Here is a 7275-nt window from a genome sequence, read left to right as displayed (position 1 = left end):
GCAAATCTTTGGACCTTTTCCAGTTGCAAGAAAGAGAGGGCTGGGCGGACTGCATTTTCTTGGATTGTCAGAAAGCCTTTGACACAGTACCGCATAAGAGGCTGGTATATAAGCTGGAGAGACAGGCAGGTGTAGCTGGTAAGGTGCTCCAGTGGATAAGGGAGTATCTAAGCAATAGGAAGCAGAGAGTTACGGTGAGGGGTGAGACCTCCGATTGGCGTGAAGTCACCAGTGGAGTCCCACAGGGCTCTGTACTCGGGCCTATCTTGTTTCTGATATATGTAAATGATCTCCCGGAGGGTATCGATTCATTTCTCTCAATGTTTGCAGGACGATGCTAAAATTATGAGAAGGATTAAAACAGAAAAGGACTGTTTGAGGCTTCAAGAAGACCTAGACATACTGAAGGAATGGTCGAATAAATGGTTGTTAGAGTTTAACCCAACCAAATGTAATGTAATGAAGGTAGGTGTAGGGAGCAGGAGGCCAGATACAAGGTATCATCTGGGAGAGGGAATTCTTCAGGAGTCAGAGAAGGAAAAAGACTTGGGGGTTGATATCACGCCAGACCTGTCTCCTGCAGCTCCTCCTCTTTGTCACCTTATCGTAGAATTCTATCAAGCCTGTAAGGCAAGATTTACCCTCCCTGAACCCATGTTGGCGATTTGTCACGAAGTCCCTTCTCTCCAGATGTGTTACCAGGTTTTTTCTCACGATCTTCTCCATCACCTTACATGGTATACAAGTCAAGGACACTGGCCTGTAGTTCAGTGCCTCTTGCCTGTCGCCTTTTTTGTATATTGGGACCACATTCGCCGTCTTCCATATTTCTGGTAGGTCTCCCGTCTCCAGTGACTTACTATACACTATGGAGAGTGGCAAGCAAAGTGCCTCTGCACACTCTTTCAGTACCCATGGTGAGATCCCATCTGGACCAACAGCCTTTCTAACATCCAGATCCAGCAGGTGTCTCTTGACCTCCTCTCTCGTAATTTCGAACTCTTCCAAGGCCGCCTGGTTTACCTCCCTTTCTCCTAGCACAGTTACCTCACCTTGTTCTATTGTGAAGACCTCCTGGAACCTCTTGTTGAGTTCTTCACACACCTCTCTGTCATTCTCTGTATACCTGTCCTCGCCTGTTCGAAGTTTCAATACCTGTTCTTTCGCTGTTGTTTTCCTTCTGATGTGACTGTGGAGTAGCTTTCGTTCGCTGTTGGCTTTGTTTGCTATATCATTTTCAAAACTTTTCTCTGCTTCTCTTCTCACCCTGACGTACTCATTCCTGGTTCTCTGGTATCTCTCTCTGCTTTCTGGTGTTTTGTTATTCCGGAAGTTCCTACACGCCCTTTTGTTCAGTTTCTTCGATTCCATACATGCCGTATTATACCAAGGATTCTTCTGTTGCTTCTCGTATTTTTCCCTTTGGGCCGGGATGAACCTGTTTACTGCCTCCTGACACTTTTGGGTAACATAGTCCATCATACCCTGTTCAGACTTATCTCTGAGGTCTGTGTCCCAAGGAATTTCACTTATGAAACTTCTCATCTGTTCATAATTCCCCTTTCGGTATGCCAGCCTTTTGATTCCTAGTTCTTTTTTGGGGGAGATAAGTCCTAGCTCTACCAGGTACTCAAAGTTCAATACACTGTGGTCACTCATTCCCAAGGGCGCTTCCATCTTAACTTCCCTTATATCCCACTCATTTAGGCTAAATATCAAATCAAGCATTGCTGGTTCATCTTCTCCTCTCATTCTTGTCGGTTCTTTAAAAACATTATTGCCAACAGCATTTTTTGTGTTCCCAGGCGGTGACCCATCCAAGTACTAACCAAACCCAACGTTGCTTAACTTCGCTGATCGGACGAGAAGCGGTGTTCTCAACGTGGTATGGCCGTTGGCAGTGTGGTAGTGTGATGGGGTGTGTGGTAGTTTGGTGGGGTGTGTGGTAGTGTGGTGGGGTTGTGTGGTAGTGTGATGGGGTGTGTGGTAGTGTGGTGGGGTGTGAGGTAGTGTGGTGGGGTGTTTGGCGCTGTTTAGTGGGGTGTGTGGTAGTGTTGTGGGGTGTGTGGTTTTGTAATTAGGGGTGTGCAGTGTGGTGGAGTGTGTGGTAGTGTGGTGGAGTGTGTGGTAGTGTGGTGGGGTATGTGGTAGTGTGGTGGAGTGTGTGGTAGAGTGATGGAGTGTGTGGTAGTGTGGTGGAGTGTGTGGTAGTGTGGTGGGGTGTGGAACTGTGGTGGGGAAGTGTGGTAGTGTGGTGGGGTGTGTAGTAGTGTGGTGGAGTGTGTGGTAGTGTGGTCGATGTGTGGTACTGTGGAGGGGTGTGTGGTAGTGTCGTGGGTGTGTGGTAGTGTTGTGGGGTGTGTGGTAGTGTGGTAGAGTGTGTGGTAGTGATCTGGGGTGTGTGGTAGTGTGGTGGGGTGTGGAACTGTGCTGGAGTAGTGTGGTAGTGTAATGGGGTGTGTGGAAGTTTGGTGGGGTGTGTGGTGGTGTGGTGGGGTTGTGTGGTAGTGTGAGGTGGTGTGTGGTAGTGTGGTGGGGTGTGAGGTAGTGTGGTGGGGTGTGTGGTAGTGGGGTGGGGTGTTTGGCAGTGTGGTGGGGTGTGTGGTAGTGTTGTGGGGTGTGTGGTAGTGTGGTGGAGTGTGTGGTAGTGTGGTGGGGTGTGAAACTCTGGTGGGGTAGTGTGGTAGTGTGGTGGGGTGTGTGGTAGTGTGGTGGAGTGTATGGTAGTGTGGTCGATGTGTGGTACTGTGGAAGGGTGTGTGGTAGTGTGGTGGGTGTGTGGTAGTGTGGTGGGGTGTGTGGTAGTGTGGTAGGGTGTGTGGTAGTGATCTGGGGTGCGTGGTAGTGTGGTGGGGAATGTGGTAGTGTGGGGGATATGCGATAGTGTGGTGCGGTGAGAGGTAGTGTGGTGGAGTGTGTGGTAGTGTGGTGGAGTGTGTGGTAGTGTGGTGGGGTGTGTGGTAGTGTGGTGGAGTGTGTGGTAGTGTGGATGCGTGTGTGGTAGTGTGGTGGGGTGTGTGGTAGTGTGGTGGGGGTTTGTGGTAGTGTGGTGGGGGTTTGTGGTAGTGTGGTGGGGTGTGTGGTAGTGTGGTGGGGTGTGTGGTAGTGTAGTGGGGTTGTGTGGTAGTGTGGTGGGGTGTGTGGTAGTGTGGTGGGGTGTGTGGAAGTGTAGTGGGGTGTGTGTTAGTATTGTGGGGTGTGTGGTTGTGTAATGGGGGTGTGGTAGTGTGGTGGGGTGGTGTGGTAGTGTGGTGGGGTGTGTGGTAGTGTGATGGGGTGTGTGGTAGTGTGGACGATGTGTGTACTGTTGAGGTGTGTGTGGTAGTGTGGTGGGTGTGTGGTAGTGTGGTGGGGTGTGTGGTAGTGATCTGGGGTGTGTGGTAGTGTGGTGGTTTGTGGAACTGTCCTGGAGTAGTGTGGTAGTTTGATGGGGTGTGTGGTAGTTTGGTGGGGTGTGTGGTAGTGTGGTAGGGTGTGTGGTAGTGATCTCTGGTGTGTGGTAGTGTGTTGGGGTGTGGAACTGTGCTCGAGTAGTGTGGTAGTGTGATGGGGTGTGTGGTAGTTTGGTTGGGTGAGTGGTAGTGTGGTGGGGTTGTGTGGTAGTGTGATAGGGTGTGTGGTAGTGTGGTGGGGTGTGAGGTAGTGTGGTGGGGTGTGTGGTAGTGTGGTGGGGTGTTTGGCAGTGTGGTGGGGTGTGTGGTAGTGTTGGTGGTGTGTGGTTGTGTAATGAGTGGTGTGGCAGTGTGGTGGAGTGTGTGGTAGTGTGGTGGAGTGTGTGGTAGTGTGGTGGGGTGTGTGGTGGTGTGGTGGAGTGTGTGGTAGTGTGGTGGAGTGTGGTAGTGTGGTGGATTGTGTGGTAGTATGGTGGGGTAGTGTGGTGGGGTGTGTGGTAGTGTGGTGGAGTGTGTGGTAGTGTGGTCGATGTGTGGTTCGATGTGAAGAAAATGGAAATAAATAAATCTAGAATACTGACATGGGTTTTGTTTAAGTTGCTCGACGTAACGACAAGCTACCCTGCCATATACAATCTCTAATGATGCATCAAAAGGGAGTTATATATATACTTAGCTAATAGGGCACTGAATAAGTTGAAGCTTGCCGTAACCGCGTCCCAAGCTCTCACAATGGCGAACACGTGGTGGCTAGCTTGGCTTGGATGTCGACGCGCTTATTTGACCGGTCACGACGGATCACGTATAACAAATTAACTAGTTCTGGGATGAGTATCAGGTTAAATCTTGCTGACAACTTCACCGCAACGTGTCCTAGACTCTGACATCAAAACGAGTTGCTCAATTCCGCAACAAGTCTTCACGCCGCACACTGGCGACTTCTCCTCGAGCTGTCGTCTACCACAATGGCGTCTCCCTCTCACTCCGCGTCCCGCATTCGTCACAGAAATTATTTATCACGAATAATATTACTTTGCGCAGTTGTAGCTAAAATGCTTAACACACTGGATATAAATGTGTTTAACTTGGTAGAATCTGACGCAATACTGGTGCTTGGTTACGTAAGAATTCCAGCATTATTGTACAGATACAATTATTAGTTCAAGTGAACACTACTGTTAGTTAATTTTAGTTACTACAGTAATTAGTAGATTTTAGTAATAGTTAATAATAATACAACGGTATTGTATTAGTGTTGAAAATTTCCAACATAACTCCAGGGGGAGATTTATCGGGTCGCAGTGTTTTGTTGAGTACTGACATACCCATCCCGAAGTTAGTATTAATATTAGTATGTTAGTATGTTAGTACACACATAACGCATATCCCGGATTTGTCAAGGACATACAAGAAACTTAAGTCTTGCAGATTTCATGTTAAATGGAACATGTTATTATGAATTATCTAAAATTAATAACTAAGAAAGCCTACAATAAACTCTGTGACTGGTGTCGCTATGACATGTAATGTTTATGTTACTAAGTCTTAAAGTCTGTAAACTCTCAGATACTCTAGACGAAATAATGTCATTAATAGCCTATACAACAATTAAGAATTAAATCACACAATTTAAATAACTAAGAATCTACTGTGATGAGAATGTCCTGGGTCATAGTGACTTGTAATGATTTGTTACTTGACATCACACCACATTATCATCATGATTACTTAAATTGGATGGGAAGGTATTTGCTCTTGGTCAGAGCTGTAATAGGCTTGTAGTTTCCGCTTGCATTGTTGAGCAGCAGCTCTAGTGGGGCGGTTGCTCGGTGGATCAGAATTGCTGTCCTCGGAAACTGTTGGTGAAGCTGGTTCTGGTAAACACTCTCGTTCTGCTAATTCGAGAGGTACCAACTTCTCTAAGGTTTTCAGGGTAGTGTTGCCTCGGCATAAAACTTTCACTACTCTCAGGATACCTTGGTTATCTGGATGGATAGCAAATATTTTGCCTATGGGCCACTCTGTCCTTGGTCCATCACTGTCAACCAATACTAGGTCTCCTGGTTTAAGTTGTACTTTATTATAAGGACTCGAAGCTCCGTAGTGGTACTCTCGTAGAGCTGTGAGGTACTCTCGAATCCACACCTCATTCCACCTTTCAATTACTCTTGACAGATGTTGGTAACTTTCTACTAAGTCACTCCTGGTTACATGTGAAGGGTCGACGGGATCCTCTTCTGCTAAAGGTATGAGAGGACTCAGCAGGCCTCCATGTATCAAGTGTGAGGGACTCAGAGGTTCTCTCTGTGAGAAATCGTCTGACAGGTATGTTAATGGGCGGTTATTGACTCGCGCCTCGATTTCCACAACAAGTGTTTGGAGCTCGGAGTAACTAATTTTCTGTCGATGTAAGGTCTATCTTAAACATTTTTTGACAGTTCCTATCATTCGTTCGTAGAACCCACCTTGCCAAGGGGCTCTTGGAGCTATAAATTTCCAGTGGCATTGTCGTCTCTGTAGGACTGATTGCACTTCTGGATGATTCCATACTTCTCGCAGACAGGCTTCTCCTGCCACAAAATTTGAACCATTGTCCGATATCATCAGTTTGGGGCAGGATCTGAGAGCTGCAAATCTACAAAAAGCTTGGATGAAGGCTTCAGCACTCATATCTGAAGTCACTTCTAAATGTACGCCTCTGGTGGTAGCACACGTAAAGAGGCAAATGTAAGCTTTCACTGGTATCTTATCTGGGTTGCCAGTGAGAAGTAAGGCTCCTGTGTAATCGACACCAGTGGTTTCAAAAGGACGAAGATGAACCACTCTTTCTTCAGGGAGTGGTGGAGGTCCTGGGTAAGGACACACTCGAGCGTCGTATCTTTTGCAGATTACACAGAATTTAATAATTGATTTGACTGTTTGACGACCTTGGGGAAGCCAGTATTTCTGTCTAAGGTCGGTGAGAGTGTCTAACACTCCACCATGTAAGGTACCATATTGATGGTGATGTAAAACTAGAAGTTTGGTAATGATGTGGTGACGTGGTAGAAGGATTGGATTCTTTGTATCCAGATCAATTTTTGCATGAAGCAAACGTCCTCCACACCTCAATATATTATGGGTGTTGGCATCATACCAGATACCTAGAGACTTAGTTAATTTATCTGGAAGAGTTTCATATTCGCTTCCATATGTCTCTTGTTGTGCACGTTTGATCCAGTAGAGGATAGGATTGGGAAACTTATGTCGGATTCCTATCTTAGCAAGAAAGTCAAACACATGTGCTGTCACTCTTAATAACTTACTTAAGTTGGAATAATTGTGAGGATCAATGGCTAAGATTCGTTGAAGTTCTGGTTCTTTCATGGGAGTGGTGATATTGGTCACTATGACTTGGGGCTTTTGTTTGGGCCACTGACCACCAACAAGCCATGAAGGTCCATTGAACCACAGCGAAGACTTGATAAGTTGTTTCAGTGTTAATCCTCGAGATAAATAATCTGCAGGATTGTCCTTAGTGGGAACATGTCTGAATTTATATCCAGCAGATAATTCATGAATTTCCCTAACACGATTACTGATGTAGGGAGCTTTATTATTGTTGTTTCTTACCCATTGTAAGACTGCCTCATTGCCTGACCACACTACAATCTCACCAAAGTGGATATTATTGAGTGTCTTAGTCAGGCAATGAGCCAATCTTACTCTTACCAGCAATGCAGTCAACTCCATTTGAGGTAAAGATCTCTTCTTAATGGGAGCAACTCTTGCTTTAGATGTGAGCAAAATTGATTGTGCACTATTAACTAAATAGGCTGCTGCGCCATATGCTTCCCCAAAGGCATCGCAGAAAACGTGCAAATTTGTGGGCAAGTTTGGTCCT

General features: G+C 46.4%; 1 non-coding gene across 1 annotated transcript; it reads right to left on the bottom strand.

The window, feature by feature from the left end:
- Positions 1 to 1778: 1778 nt before the first annotated feature.
- On the bottom strand, positions 1779 to 1899 carry LOC123749080 (5S ribosomal RNA). The gene has a single exon (XR_006771848.1). It is a non-coding gene; the product is annotated as a 5S ribosomal RNA (ribosomal RNA).
- Between the last annotated feature and the right edge of the window lie 5376 nt (positions 1900 to 7275).

Source organism: Procambarus clarkii, chromosome 90, assembly GCF_040958095.1.
Source record: "Procambarus clarkii isolate CNS0578487 chromosome 90, FALCON_Pclarkii_2.0, whole genome shotgun sequence".
NCBI lineage: Eukaryota > Metazoa > Arthropoda > Malacostraca > Decapoda > Cambaridae > Procambarus > Procambarus clarkii.
Note: the sequence above shows the minus strand (reverse complement) of the source record. Positions and strands in the feature narration are given on the sequence as shown.